General features: G+C 41.2%; 1 protein-coding gene across 9 annotated transcripts in view; it reads left to right on the top strand.

Annotated features, from left to right (window-relative positions):
- mamo (zinc finger protein 628-like) overlaps positions 1-15,919 on the top strand; it is a 107,606-nt gene that overhangs the window by 12,939 nt on the left and 78,748 nt on the right. Inside the window, exon 1 of one of the 9 annotated variants that reach the window (XM_076370769.1) lies at positions 6,982-7,032. The exons of the other annotated variants lie outside the window; for them this stretch is intronic. The gene's annotated coding sequence lies outside the window, so the exon portion shown is untranslated. Of the gene's footprint in view, positions 1-6,981; positions 7,033-15,919 lie in introns of those variants that run through there. 9 annotated transcript variants of the gene reach the window in all.

Below are 15,919 nucleotides of genomic sequence, written 5' to 3'. Positions count from 1 at the left end.
GCGATCAGTTAACTTAAACTTTCATACACTCAGGCGAGAAAGTTTAATGTCATTGCAACTTGAAAGTTACAGAATATATTCGTTTGATGAAATTATTGAAATTATTGAATGCATTGTTAATTCTTATTCATATGCGGATATTTATTAATTTCGTACTGCATAGATTCTATAATCATGAACAAAAATTCGGCCCATAGAGGGTTAATTTACTTGTTGATCATTTCAGTATTTTTATCAATTTTGAGAATTCAGTCGCCAAATGGGAGAGTGGAAATTACAGCGCCGGTGTGAACGTGTTAAGGAAGATCGTTGGATGAGGGATTAATAGGTACTTTTGGTGTTAAGGAATGTGATTCATGTTTGAAGCTTTTCTTTGAAATAATTGACGTGGGATGGTATGGTTGTTAGTTGTCTTTAAATATATGTTTATCAGTTTGAAATATCTGGTATATTGTTCAATGATTGATTTACTTGTGTATGTGGTTCCATTTTGAGATTCTTATTTCGTTTAACCCTTTGCGGACGAACGTTGGCATTTCTGAGAGATGAAGTGTTCATATTTGGAAGACTAAGTCGCAGAGAAATGACTTAATTACTCTGACAGCAAGAGATCAGCTCGTAGTTTCCTTTTTTTCCTATTGATTAAGTAATTGATATTTAATTTGACTTCATTTATTGAAGACTTTGTAGATTTCAAAGCGTCTTCGTCCGCGAAGGCTTAAAATAATCGATGTTGCAGAGGATATGGGAGAATGTGAAGAATTATAAACATACAGGCGTATCGTATCAATCTCAATTCATTTCTCAATTAATACGCACGGCTTTCGCGGAACCGTGGAACTGTCCTTGAAGAGATAAAGTCAAATACAAAGATAGCAATGAACTTAGCCGAGATAGTAGTAATTTCCATTATGCCGTTATCAATGAACTCATCTCTTGTGCGTCAGCGACGCGCTTCACCTTGGACATTGACAAAATTGGAAAGTAATGCGTCAATTGTTGAACTGTTCCCTGTGCAGTGCGCGTCTTTCCTTCCGTCATACGTCTTTCTTCTCTGCTGACCGCAGACCATTTTCCTCGTGATCATTGTCAAGGAATGCACGAGAGAATACGTGTATCTCCGACAGGAAAATCAAATTTAAACATTGAAATCCTTTCCGTCGCGATGGACGTGAACTAAAAACAAGTTTACATGGTGGACGATACAAAATGTTTCGCAATTTATCACGAATGGCAGGCTTTCCGATAAAAAAATCGTTCGCTCGATGCGATCGTGTATAATGATCGCATCAACTAATTCTTCCGTCGCCTGTTCGATTGCGAAACTCAGCGAGGAAGAGAATCGGATGTAAATTCGTGATGGCACTTTTTAATTCAACTACGAGAACAGCCCTATCATTACTCCACCAATTATAAATGACTTTAGGTACCGAAGTTATCCTGCAAAGGTTCAGTTCTCATAAAATGAGCTGGGAGTTAAGATGAAAAGAATAAAGAGAATAAATAAGGAGGAGTGACCTCATAGTGCGAGAGGTTAATAAACTACTTGAAGAGTATAGGCCATTATAGAAGCGGAAGATGACGGCAATCATTAATTTTTCATCGGCGGAACAAAACTTTCGTCTACGCTTTCCGTTTGCACAATAGTTAGCGAATAAAACCGTGCCAATCTCTGCTCCCGCTAACCATAACCACTCAGGAAACTTCTCCATTTCTTTAGCTACGACACCGTCTCCCTATTAATGTCACATTCATTTAAAGTAGAGAGTCTGAAAGTTCAATGAGCAGCTGTTGTCCGAATATGTTCACCATCCGGCTAGCTAGAACCCGTAAATCGCTGAATATCTGAGCAAGTTGTAAAGTCGTTTCAGCAGACTAGATTATCGATCTTCGAATTACTTCGAAACAACAGGCCCATTCATTGCCGTTACCGCCTGCATGCATTTAAAAACTAAATTCCCTCCTTACATACCCTCGTATACTCATACTTCACAAACATTCCTGAATAACCCTGACACACATACATTCAAATAATTGACAAAATTCTAACACTCCGAGCAAAATCCAAGTCCCAGTTGCAAATCCCACATCAAAGTCACCTTTACAACTCAATCCTTCGTCTCTTAACCAACACAATTCACCCTAATCTACGGCGAAATCCATCTGCGGACTCCTCGAATCTCATCAAATCTGAACAACTCGACAACCACAAACCGAAATATGCGCAAACACCACAGAACAAACTCTCGGGACACACAAACGGCACTCAAGGATTCAAAACTCCGTGAAATTACGCTCGGAAAGCCCTGGCTCTTGATCCGGGCGATCGGAGAGCAAGAAGCTTCGAGAGAGGTTCCATTCCGCACCGGTTCCCCTGTTCTGCGGCGTGCGCGCGCGGGTGGGGGGTCTCGAAAAATCATTTTTCCGGTGGCCGGGCTCGGCTACTTTTTTCCCCGGAGGCCGTGGAACGGCCGATAAGCACCGGCGATCACAGGCGCGCGGCGTGCGCGCAAAAGGAAGCCGTTGCAAAAAGCTTACCACGGGGATTAGTCATTGGTAACCGAGCGGCGAGCTTTTTTTTCTCTCGTGTCCCCCCCTGCGCCGGCCGGCATCGGCCACTGCCGCGCGCACGGCGATTCCCCGCAGTCGTGACCGTCGCCTTGGCTGATTTATGGCGAGCCATCGTTATTTTCGCCCAGCTTACCCTAGCTCGCCCTACCGTGTTTCCATCTTCTCCTTCTTCGTTCCACCCTCGCTTTGCCTTTTCTAGCCCTATCTCTATCCTCATTCGTTCCTCTGTCCCTCTTCCACCGTTCTCTCCTTCGTTCAGTCACACTTTGTCCATTCTAGCCTTATCTTTGTCTTTCCTCGATTTTCTGTCTCTGTTTTAGTACTTCCTCCTTCGTTGCATCCTCGTTTGCCTATTCCAGATCTATCTTCCCTTGGTTTTCTGTCTCCCTTTCGTCATCTTCTTTTTCGTTACACTCTCGCTTTGCCTGTTCTAGCCCTGTCCCTATTCTAGCCTTGTCTTTGTCTTCAATTTTCTGTCTCGCTTTTAGTACTTCCTCCTTCGTTGCATCCTGCGTTTGCCTATTCCAGATCTATCTATCCTCTGTTTGTCTTTTCTAGCCTTGTCTTCGTCTTCCTCCAATTTTCTGTCTCACTCTTTCCATCTTCCTCTTTATTGCACCTTTGCTCCGTCCTCTCCAGCTCTATCTTCATCTGTCTTCCACTCTGCGACCCTCTCTTGCCATCTTCTTCTTCGTTACACCTTTGCTGTGCCCTTTCTAGCCTTATCTTCATCTGTCTTCGGTCTTCTGTCGCTCTCTCGCCACCCTCGCTCTCTGCTCCCACCCCTGCAGCTCCTTTCCTCCTTCCATTCTCCATTTCGCGCTTCGCCTCCTTCCGAACACGCTTCTGCTTCCTGTTCCACGCTCTCGCTCCCGCCTAATCTACTTTCTTCCTCTTCTCCTTCGCCTCTTGGCTACCGTTCGCGCGTAGCGCCTGGATTTCCTACTTGATTCGCAATTAAACGTCCGGAGGGGGCGCGGCGAGAGGGGCCGGTCGTTACCCAGTGGCTAACGACGACCGGGTGCCGACAGACACCTCTTATCCCATGGAATCACCTAACCGAGGCGAAGTCCGCGGGAAAAATCTCGAGTCCCGAGCGGTTCCACGTTGATTTTGAACGCTCCAACGGGCAAACGGATTGCGACGAGGTGGGTCGAGGTTGAGGCTAGCGTGACCTGGATCGTATTTTCTTGCTGGCCATTGTTTGAACTGGATTCTCCGAATATTGGGCGTCGTAGGATAGTTATCTGAGTTTTTAGGAGATTATAAGATGAGATTGCTTTCAAGTAATTATTCTATATTAAAATTAGTAGATTCGAATATCCTTGAGTTCAGTCGTCAACTAGAGTTTTTGATTTATAAGTATCCACATGAACAACGCGACAAACTATCAGAAAGTTCAGTGAAATTTTTATTCCCGAAATCGACCGAATCTCCTAACAAGATAAAATCTCTCACTTTCCAATCACTCTTCTGTTCAATTTCAATCACCATCGACGAATTACGCATCCAAAAAACCAACCTCACTTTCCGACCAATCCGGTGCTGGATGCAATCTAGCAATATTCTGATCATAGTCAAAGAGACCAAACGCAGCATGAATATTCATTCCGCATTGTATCGAAGGTTGAAGCACGGGGTATTAAAGTAAATCCCGAACTTCTGAATTTTCGGGGTCGTTGAAGGCAGATGGAAATCCGAATGCATTCGAATTTGCCGCCGATGGGGAGAGATTACGCTCCGCACGGGGGATCGTTGACGCAGTGATCGAACGATCCTGGCCACTCGTGGATGAAACTCGCGGCGGACTCCGTGCTCTCGCTGTTTCGCACGCTATTTGCGCCAAAGCGGGGCGAGCGCCGAAGAAATACGACCGCCGCGTTTGACGACCGTATGACAATTAGTTCGCGGCTTCCCTGGATGAAGAGACGCGCGAAAAAACTGTTTCATTGATAAAGCTTCAACGCCGACTTTGTCGTTCGAATCGCAGGAGTACATGTTAAGTTATTTCGATAATCGTCGCTCCGCGTGGAATTTAAGATTGAACTTGTCGATATTGGAAGTTATTTATATTGGACATTACGATAAGTCGATATTTCCTTTTTAATTAAACTGTGCGCTTCGAGGTTTCTTATAATTTCGTAGGATTAATGCCATCCGACCAGATACAAGTTCGAAATGCTAGATAAATTACCGCGAGATCGTTCCGATCTCATTCGAATCGCGGAAGTCGGTTCGAAGGTTCAATAAATCCATACTCACATCCAAAAAATAATCAAAACCAATCATCCTTAGGGAACCTGAAAATACGCTTGCATCTGTAAACGTTCGGATTTGATTGAGGATTAACTTTAACTTCTGAAATACTATCCCGCTTATCGAATCGTTTCGCTGCACAATTTTCCCAATCTTCACTAATGAACCTTAATATCCACAGTATTTCCTTAATCAACTAACAATCATTTACTGTAGTATCTCAATCAAGCAGAAAAATAATAATATTTCAAAGAATGCAGAACTCTCTCCCTGGAAAGCTACAAATTTACACCGTTCCGCGTTACGTTTCTCGCAGTCTCCGCCGATTACACGCGAAATAACCTGAGCGATCGATGCGCACGCCTCTGTGGAGGATTCAGAAAGAGAGAAGGAGATGAGAGGGACGAAGAAACGTGCACAGAAAGAGCCTGTTACGCGACACAGAAGCAAACCGAGTAATTATTAATGGGATCGCGATTGCGCGTCATCTCTGCGGTTTCGTTCGTCGCGAGCCACCGGCTTCGCCGTGACGGTTATTACCTTTTAATTATTATTTCCCGCGGTTCGCAACGGTTCCGCGTCGATCCCCGTTTAATCGGTCGGCTCTTGTTCAGCGAATTTTCCGTTCGAATCCGCGCTCGTCGCCGTTTCCGGGCCACCGGCTTAACGAATAAACGAGCGAAGCGTCCCGCGTAACGGACTCGTAACGAAGGAACATCGCCGCCCGACTGTCGTCAACTTTCGCGCAACCTTCGACCCCCGGATCGAAACTTTAAAGTGCCTCCACGCACCTTTGCTCGCCGGCTGAAGGCTGCCTTCGAAGGGAACCGAGCGTTTTCTTGTCAGTTTTATTACCTGCGCGATTATTATTTCGCGCTGCCTTCGCGAGCTTGTTACGCGAAAGATTTTATACATGCTCCGCTGAATTGTGTACCCGAGACGTACCTTCTGCTTCGACTTTTAACGCTAGATTTATGAATGTTTATTGCACTACTTATTCCATCGCTCTTGTACGAGCTGATATTCGTTCACTTCGATTTTAGAAATTAAAGGTTTAAACCTTTCGGATGTTTTTCACTAGAAATATTTGAACACTTTCTGATGAGATGTAGACGATACTTTGTGGAACTGACTCGATGAGAAATTACAGGTACATTTTGGAACAAAACTGTTTTATTTAAATTTTTCCAAAAATTTGTATTGTACAGAGTGTAATATTAAATATCAAATTTCATAGTTTTACTGTATGAAATCAAGTGGCGAGTGAGAGTCATCTCTCGAGTGGAAAGTTTTTAAAGTTGATGATTGCGATATATGTTTGTGTATTCGCGTTGAAGAAAATCGACCCAAAAATTTGCCGAATAATGTTTATAAAAGTTAATACGAGTGAAGTTGGCTCGTAAATCAAGTATCAGTGCGTTTATGTTGATTCTGACAGTGGATTGTGATTTTACGCGTTCAATGATGAATTTTCGAGTATTTTATTGGAATTTGAGTGAATCGGTTGAAGAATCAGTTAACATTCTTGAAGTTGATTCAATTAAAAGTTTCGAAATACATTATCAAACATATTTCACGCATCGCTTCAATAATGTATATCACAACATTAACGATTGACCCTCGATTAGCATCAGTTCTTTAATTAATTCCCTTGGCAGCAAATCTCCGAAGCGAGTGTAACGCACAACAGAGGAAACTCGGAAGTTACAGGTGAAAAATGTTCTGCACGGATAAAAGCGCGCGTCTGAGATGCGAAAGCGACGCTCCGAGAACTACGTATCGCTCGTTAAAGACGCAACAATGAAAATTCTAACCCGCCGAGTTTCCTTTCGAAGTTCTGCCGGCCGGTCGCGGACGAAAAAGAAGATCGCGCGATAAGCTTCGCGGGCCGAGTTTAAAAGTAAAGGAGTTCCTGGAAATGCATGAACGACGGCGCGGAATATGCCACGCAATCCCGTTCTATCGGGGTTCCATTACACGTTCGCGAAATCATTTGATTCGCGTCCTGACGCATTTCGACGGAACGGAATTTCGTGTGTCTCACGTCGCGCCGTATCTCACTGACATCACGACGATAATGTACGGCCAACTTATAAACCGTCACGCGCGACCCCTGTCGAGTTACTTATTTCTTTGATATTATAGTGAATTATTGTTCGATCTAGTGAACCTTCGATCGATTTCCTTCGAAATTGAAGAGAAACAGTAAGTTTTCTTCGCTTAACCGTTCGAGTGCTAAGCGGCGCGTTTCTCCGTCGCCTGCCTAAAAGTCGGATTAAACTTATTCGCTCTCCTCCTAATTATTTCTTTCTCTTTTTCTTATTATCCAGTTATAAGCGGGAAACGATTACATTATCCGACATGATTCTCTATAAAACTAGAAACGCGTAACTCGGTTTCTGAATTGAAACGAAAGAAGCGCGATCGCGTTTCCCCGTCGCCTGCCTAAAAGTCCGATTAAACTTATTTGTTTTCCTTCTAATTATTTCTCTCTGTTTCTCTTATTATCCACTTATAAGCGGGAAACGATCAAATTATCCAACATGTTTTTATGTAAAAATAGAAACGCGTAACTCAGTTTCTGCGTTGAGACGAAAGAAGCTCGATCGCTCGGCACTTTTCGATCGGATTTTTGCAAAAACCAGACTCAAACGGTCGCAGCGCGCTATATTTCTATATGCTTCGTCTTTATCCAATGTTATAGTGAACCGAACTCATTAACAGGCTTATTTGCATTCAGATCGCAGTGGAAATGCGTCTTTTTCGTTATCTTGTCGTTCCACCGCTCGACATCGATCTCAATCGACTACAGTATATAATTAACTTCCATTATACGGTCTTCTGTTTGCAATCTCGGTACCGTAAGGAATATGGAACTGTTAATCCCCGCGAATGCTGTAATTGCCTGTTATTTACTGAAATGATACGAAAAAAAGAGTACGAGTAACCCGTTGAAAAACCTCTTCAGCGGCTCTTTGTCGCCGTTAATTCACGGTCGGCGCAATGACGAGCCGTCATTAACCGTAACACGGGGACCCGCAATAATCGCACGCGTATTAATTAACGCCGGAGCTCTACGATTCCGCGAATCAAAATTTACGCGGCGCGTTAATAACGCGAGGCCCCTAATTTCGTTATAATTTCATTGGCACCGGTACCGCCGCCATTTTTCCCGGGGAAATCGCTCCTGCCCGCGGAGCCGTTGCTCGTTTCCTTCCTCGTCTTTGAATAACCGCGTTTAGCCGGCTGAAAGTTTCAAGCTTCCAGCGGCGGCTCGCGAACCAATTAGAAAATTAAATACTCATATTCGGTTGGCTCAGTTTTTGTTGTCCGGGATATTGTGTGGACAGTGAGCCGAGGAGCTGGGTAGTTTAATCCATTAAGATCTTGCAGATGTGTTCGCAACATTCTTCAACCCCTTATAGACTTTTTATTAAACAGTCTTTTAAGGGAATCTTTGTTGTTAACAATTTTATAGAAAGAACTTCGATATTCTCATTGCAGCAATAAACTTTCGGCAAATATTCCTTATCTGCAGATTCAAAACCGTATCATCTTTGCATGCAATGCGAAGCAGTGTTCTATCGTGCTAAATACGCCTTCCCCACGCGTCTCATTATAATTACAAAACATCACAGAACAATGAATCAATTCGGAAGTATTTAGAGTAACAATGGACAAACTGAAATCAGTACATAACTATGTACAAATAGCCCGATTTCTCAGTTCACTAAGCGTCCCCATGAAAACAGGAGGAAAACACGTTCGTTTCACCCCAGTTACCGAAAATTGAAGAACCGATTCTCGATAAGCTTTTCTCGAGTATCGAGGACTACAAGGAATCATTTCGCCTGGTTCCTGTTTACTTCCCTCGATCAGTGTACACCCCGTCGACGATCCATGCGCGATGTTGCCGGTCTTGTCGATAACAAGCCGAGACATTAGTCGCGAGATAGACGTCGGGCAAAGGGGAGTCAGCCTAATAAAAGTGCCCCCGGCTGTGTCGGATTGCCGTATTTGCTTTGTGGTAATTCGTATAATTAGAGGTGCCTGCAAATTCTACACCTTCCGCTGTTAAAAACAGCTTCCGTCGGTGCGCCGGCTCGTACCGTTCGGAACCGGCGGGAGCCCGTGGAGAAAACGATAATTATCACTCCGCGCCGAAGTATAATTTTACACATTAAATAGCGTGAATTCGAATCGCGTTTATCTCGGCCACGGAATCGGGACGGTCGTTTAATTTTCTTGCTCGTTTATCTCGTCACGATTGTTGTAATAATTAATAGCGACCCCGAATTCCATTCGCGGGGTGAGGTATAGAGAGCGTACGCTCGTTCGCGCGTGCGCTGTGGCTTCCACCCCCGATTTCCCCCGCCCCCTGCCGATGAAATTGCGCGCAAATTGGAAAATAAAATGTTGTCAATAATCGTCGAACGGGATCGGCGTGCGATTACATAAAATTAAATTACACGCCGGTGATTATACGCCGTACGCTGCCCCGCCACATAAATCAACATAACTTAACATATTAATCGTCGAATTGAGAATTCCCCCCCGGGAGTGCGGGTATAATTTACTTTTCACGTGTAAAAGAATAGTTTTTTACTACTCTGTTGTAAATTGGCTGTTTATACGAGCCGCCTAATGACTTCAGCTGCTTCGACGTGAAGAGATAACGTTTATTAATCATGGAAATGAACGAGGGATGTAACGCTGCACGGGTGGTGTTCTTCGTCAGTAACTTTGTTTTATGTATTTATACGCGATCAAGCGCCTTCGTTCCTGTTCCTTTTTCTCCCGTTTATCCCTCGGCTTATTCTTCGCGCCGTGACCATTAATAAATGTCGACGTATTGGGCTTATCAAACTGAATTAGTTAGCCCCCTTATCTGTTTAGACGGATCGCCCGTGGTGAACGTGAAAAGACGGCATTCGGTGTATTTCTCGTTGGAATTTCAGATTAGAATTAACCACGGGAAATCAGGAATAATTGTATCACTGTTTAAAGAACAGTTTCGAATATTTGAATAATGGGAAACAACCCTTTCAGCTAATCGACCATCTCGAAGACGTTACACGAATCTTTCTTTTCCCAATTAAACGCATTTGCTATATTCCTCCTTAGAACTTCAGACTATAATTAATCACCTGAAATCTAGAATAATTATACCACTGTCTAAATAATTGTTTCAAAAAGGAACTATAATGATTAAAATCTTAAATAATCAACCATGTTTAAAACGTTACAAGAATCTTCCCTTTTCCAATTAAACACATTTGCTATATTTCTCCTCAGAACTTCAGACTATAATTAATTATCTGAAATCTAGAATAATTATACTACTGTCTAAATAAATGTTTCAAAAAGGAACTATAATAACTAAAAACTTAAATAATCAACCATCTTTAAAACGTTACAAGAATCTTCCTTTTTCCAATTAAACACATTTGCTATATTTCTCCTCAGAACTTCAGACTATAATTAATCACCTCAAATCTGGAGTAATTATACCACTGTCTAAAGAATTGTTCCAAAAAAGAACTATAATGATGAAAAACAACCCTTTTCGATAATCAATCATCTGCAAGACCTTCCGAAAGTCTTTCTGTTTCCATTAAAGTGTATTTCTTCCGCAAAAAACTCACCCCTCCAATTTTCAAATCAAACTGTTCAATGGGGAGAACAACTTTCCTAACTCGCGCGGAAGATAAACTAATTTAGAAAGGAGTGGGGGATGATTTGCGGAGGGTCTAGCGAGGCGTCAGTTCCGCGTTGTCGAGCTAACCTTTGTTGATCGACTAACTCAAACATCTCTTTACGGTCCTACCGGATTTATTGCATCGCCGTGTTATTGCCTCGCGAGCGAGCTCACTCCGCGTTGCTCGCGAAAAGAGCTGCGAAAGGGATGCTGGTCCAATTCATCATCTTCCACCTTTCCTCATTTTCGATACTACGTAACTTGTAAATCGCGGATTTTTATATGTTTATCGGAAATTCGGAAATGTACTATCGATTGCACATGACATAAAGCAATATAGAAAATATCTGGAGTATGCTACCTTTGTTACATTTCTCAGCAAAAACCGTTTACTATCATAATTCCGACGTTGTAATTATATTATTAATACTAGAACTACCGTGCCAGTCAAAATGACTGGCTTTGGTCTTTTTGTTTCGCAATTATTAATATCTTAAAAGCATTCAATAATTGAAATGATCTTGAAAATAATTAGTTTCATTTGAATATTATAGTGAATGTTTGAAAAACCTGACAATAATCTATTATTACAATTTTTATACGGATTACATATTAATGGTATTAAATGCTCGGTAGTTCTAGTGTTAACAATCTTAATATACACAGATGCCTGCAATATAATTTCCTATTACTCAGTTGCACGTAAACAATTAATATTATTGTATAAACTATAGAATACCACAAAATCACTTTTCTCGAGATCAAATCTCACTATTTCTACCTATTCTCCCTTATTCTCTTTCAGTTTTCACACTGAAACTCCAAGCGTTTGATACGACTATGTAATCCCTATAAAAATTCGAACAGTAAACTATTTTCAGTTTCTTCAAACGTATAGCATTCAAGTGAAACTATTCATTTTCAAAATCTTTACGAATATTCAATACTTTAAAGATATAATTAATAAACAATAGAATCGAAATCAATCATTTTGACTAGTTCTAGTGTTAACCCTTATCACTCCAGATGGTTTTGTAATCTATCAGCAACTGCAACTGATTTTTATACTATCCCTAGCGAAAATGAAAAATGCCATAACATTTTTCAGATCTTTTATTTTCCTTAGTACAAAATTTGGATGTCTAAAATCTAATAATTATAGAGTAGTTTCTTTAAGATTCATTAAAATATCTAATATTATTCCTGGTGCTGTATTGGAGCGTACAGAGTTCAAAGGGTTAATCTACAAAATATTCATCGTTCCGCCAGAATTCCATGAAAAATCCTTCGACGCGTTTTCACAGAAGCAGAGCCAAATATTTTTACTGCGTGCCGCATCGATGATTTTCTCGTGGCGAATGCGTGTGAGCGTCGCGGGGCGATGATTTTTGCCGCGAGCCGCGTTACGCGGACGTCTTAACGGCGGCACGAATCATCCGCGAGCGGTGCACACGTACCGTTGCACGAACGTGCGCAATCGCGGATTGCGGGTATACGTACGGAACGTTGATGCGTCACCCACGCACACAACGGCACCCGTTGAATCGTTAACGACGAAACCCGGACGATTCTGTCGCGCGGACACGCACGCACGTATCACTCGGATATCCGTAAAGTTGGCTGCGGACTCGTTGGGCGACCGCCGCCTCGGATCTGCTTTTGAATCTCCACTGTTTTGAACTAATTGATATTCAACGAATTAATTGACATTCGCCGAAATTTTTCATTAGAAATGTGTCACATTTTATATTTTGCGATGAGATCTAGACAATTCTTTCACCAGTTAACTGCGTTTGACGAGTATAGACGTTATCTTAGAACTTGAAATGATATTCAACGAATTAATTGATACTCGCCGAAATTGTTCATTAGGAATATTTCGCATTTTATATTTTGCGATGAGATCTAGACATCTCTTTAACCAGTTAACTGCGTTTGACGGGTATAGACGTCATCTTAGAACTTGAAATGATACTAATTCTTTCAACGTTGAATTCTGTATTTTTTTTAGATGTACGTATAATTTTTTCTCGTCTTGCTTTAGTTTTTTATTGAAATACACCCTAGGTGTATTCGTTCTGCGTTTCACAAGTACACATTTCATTTTCTTATTTCATTGCAAGCACAACAAGAGATTTTTGAAAGTAAATTCCTCAGTTGACAGGTTAAACCAGCTTAACCCTTAACACCAGGTTGTTTTGTAATCTGTCAGCAACTGCAACTGATTTTTATATTATCCCTGGTGAAAATGAAAAATGCTATAACATTTTTCAGATCTTTTGTTTTCCTTAATACAAAATTTGGATGTCTAAAATCTAATAATTATAGAGTAGTTTCTTTAAGATTCATTAAAATATCTAATATTATTCCTGGTGCAATATTGGAGCCTACAGAGTTCAAAGGGTTAATAAGAAGTCACGCGTAAATTAATTTATTTCAGTTCTTGTTTGTTTTATTCATTTTAATTTTTATTTCTAAATTATTTTATTTTATTTGAATATTAATGATGTTGATTGAATGTATTAGATTGACATTAAATTTCAAGTATGGAATATTATAATATAATATTTGATAATAATATCAGAAGATTAATGTTGTTTTTCGAAGTTTATGATCTGCATTAAATTGTTAACTGAGATTATAGGAAGATTTTATATATATCCGATTTTCCTTCATTCTATGTTCGAGCTTGTTTAGTCTTCTCGATACAACGATTTGCTTACAGTCATTATCATTATGCGTGTTGTTCTCGTCACTTATCGGGCCGATTACGAGGATAGCAGGAGTAATAACTTATGCAGACGCTCGTGTGTTACGCTTATATTAACGATTACTGATTAATGAATAGCGCATACTAATGAATCGTAATCATTAAAGAAGCCGCCGCATGTGAAATTCCTCGACGGAACAATTCAGACAATCGCGGAATAATTTCGAGCTCTATCGTCGGACACTTCTACACAGAAATTTTATCAATTCATCGAACATCGTGCGCTCTTAATCAATGAATCTCAATTGTGAAATGAATCCGGTCTCGCCGCGGTGCAATTGTAATTATATAATCCTTACGCAAAACGAGAGAAATTACGGAAACTCCTCTCTCGCGTAAACGGTATTACAATTACGCTTCTATTACCGGGGAGAGGAAATAAAGAATCAAACGTTCCCCGCCGCGTCGGAATTTATATAACTTTCTCATCGGGAGATGTTTACGAAAAACAGATAGCGCGCGGTATAATGTTGCACAGTGCCGTTGCACCGTGCACAAGAAAATATTATTATCATCCACGATATTTTAATACGCGTGTTTACGCGTCGCGCGTGATCGAACAAAAATTCAGCGCGGCACGCGCGGCACTTTGAAAAATCAACGGGACAACGTCCCACGCGGACGGCCGCCGTCGGGTTACAGTTCGATGGAAAGTTAAACGGAAACAGTTATAAATGTAACGATAAGCCTGTAAACAATTTAACGCCGGCCGAAACGGCGAGCTCTCGCAGCGCCCGCGTTACTGGCAGGGAAATTAAGCTTAACTTTATTTTTCGCGTGATGCGGTCGTCGTTATTACAGTCCTTTAATGTTTCGCGAAATTACACGGCTTTATTTCGTTTAATTCGTCCCATAAGTCTCGCGTGCTTTTGAATTATCGCGATGCCATGTTTGCTCGGAGAATTTCCCCGCCGTTTCGAAGCAATAAAATAGTTTTTCACGATGGAGCGTACATTTCGTTTGTTTCATGGATAATTCCATTGAACGACGATGCGATTATCTTTCGTTTTGTTTAGCGCGTCAACGGTTTACAGGATTTATTATTAGTAGCGTTGAAAAGTGAATGTTCAAGGAATTACAACGTTGTGTTCACAATCTTCCGCACGAATCGCGGCGAATGCGTAATCCTCCGCTTTTGTTGCTCTTCTCTTCGACTCGGCTATCGATATCAATAGTGTTTACATATAGGAGACGCCCAATGTTTAAAGAACTGTAACGGACAGATAGGCGTACCCTCGTTGTGTACTTATTATATGCTTGAAATATTTCTCTTCGAGACAGAGATTTCTGCGTTATATCACCTGTCTCTTCGTATTCTGTTACATTCTATTAACTGTCTTACTTAGATACCTAAACATTTTCAAATCGAACGTTTCGTAGTAAAAGAACATCACTTTCCAAACATTCTAAAATCTTGCAGTTAAAACACTCGATTATTTTCTCATTTACAAAACTCCACTGAATCTACCTAATTTCCATTTCACGAAGTCAAGAAATCTTTTCTACGCCCAGTTAACCCATTATTCTATCATTTCTTTCAACTCGCCTGATAAATCTACATTATCATTAATAATTTAGTCAAAAAAAAAGAATTCGTTTAAAGATTGATAATAGCCAAATAACATTTCATTCATATGAAAAATAAGTAACAATTCGTTTCGTCGAATTCGTTTGACTCGACGTTAGAGGAAGTTAATTTGCGATTCGTTCGATTCGCGGAACATTCGATGAATTCTTTTATCGCTCGTATATTAACGCGATGAATAATAGAACAATAATGAATGTAAGTAAAACGTCGATATCAACGTGACGATGGAATTCGTAGATCCGTAGATCCGTTTCCCAGAAATGCCCTCGATCGTCGCGAGGTGCGTCCGCGCCGCGTGACCGCGACAAAATGGACGTAACGCCCGTGTCACGGGGATGCGTGACAAATCGCGGCGACGAGCCGATCGCGTCGGCCGATTTCACGGAAAGCCACGGGTTTCTCTGAAAGCCCTTCTAGTAACCAGGAAGCGCGGCTCCCGGCCGTTTATCGTACGCGTATAATCTAATTGCGTAGGCAGCCGGCGGACTGTTTAACATCAAATCCGCGCGCACGGTTCAAACAGCGCGGCGACCGCCCGGGACACACGTGCGTGCGTCCGCTTAAACGGATTGACCCAAAGAAAACTCTGAAATGACACGAATAACCGAAGCATACGTGCCCGTGTCTCTCTTCTTACATAACGAAAACACGGGGGCCGCGGGAAAACGTAGGCAGAACCTGGAAACGCGTTTAACCTCTTGCTCTTTGATTTATTTCGCAGCTCTGATCGATATTATAACTTTGTCGTTGATGATTTAGTAGGAAAAGGAAGAGGTTCTATGTATATTCTTTGTTCACTTTTGTAAAATAGGATTGATGAAATGGTATTTTATTTGAGTTCACAAGAATTGAGTAATGTTTGTTAAATTCTGTTTGAAATCATTACGAGTTTCACACGTTCTTCTAAAACAAGGGATTAACATTAGAATTATCAAACAGTTTAGAACGTGGTATTCGTAAATATTTTTTATTGCAGTTATTAAAAAGAATTATGAATTAATTGTTCATTCTCTTTTAATCGTTTGAATACTGCAAT

This window comes from Nomia melanderi, chromosome 9 (assembly GCF_051020985.1).
Source record: "Nomia melanderi isolate GNS246 chromosome 9, iyNomMela1, whole genome shotgun sequence".
Lineage (NCBI taxonomy): Eukaryota > Metazoa > Arthropoda > Insecta > Hymenoptera > Halictidae > Nomia > Nomia melanderi.
The sequence above is the reverse complement of the archived record's forward strand: the minus strand, read 5'-3'. Positions and strand labels throughout refer to the sequence as shown.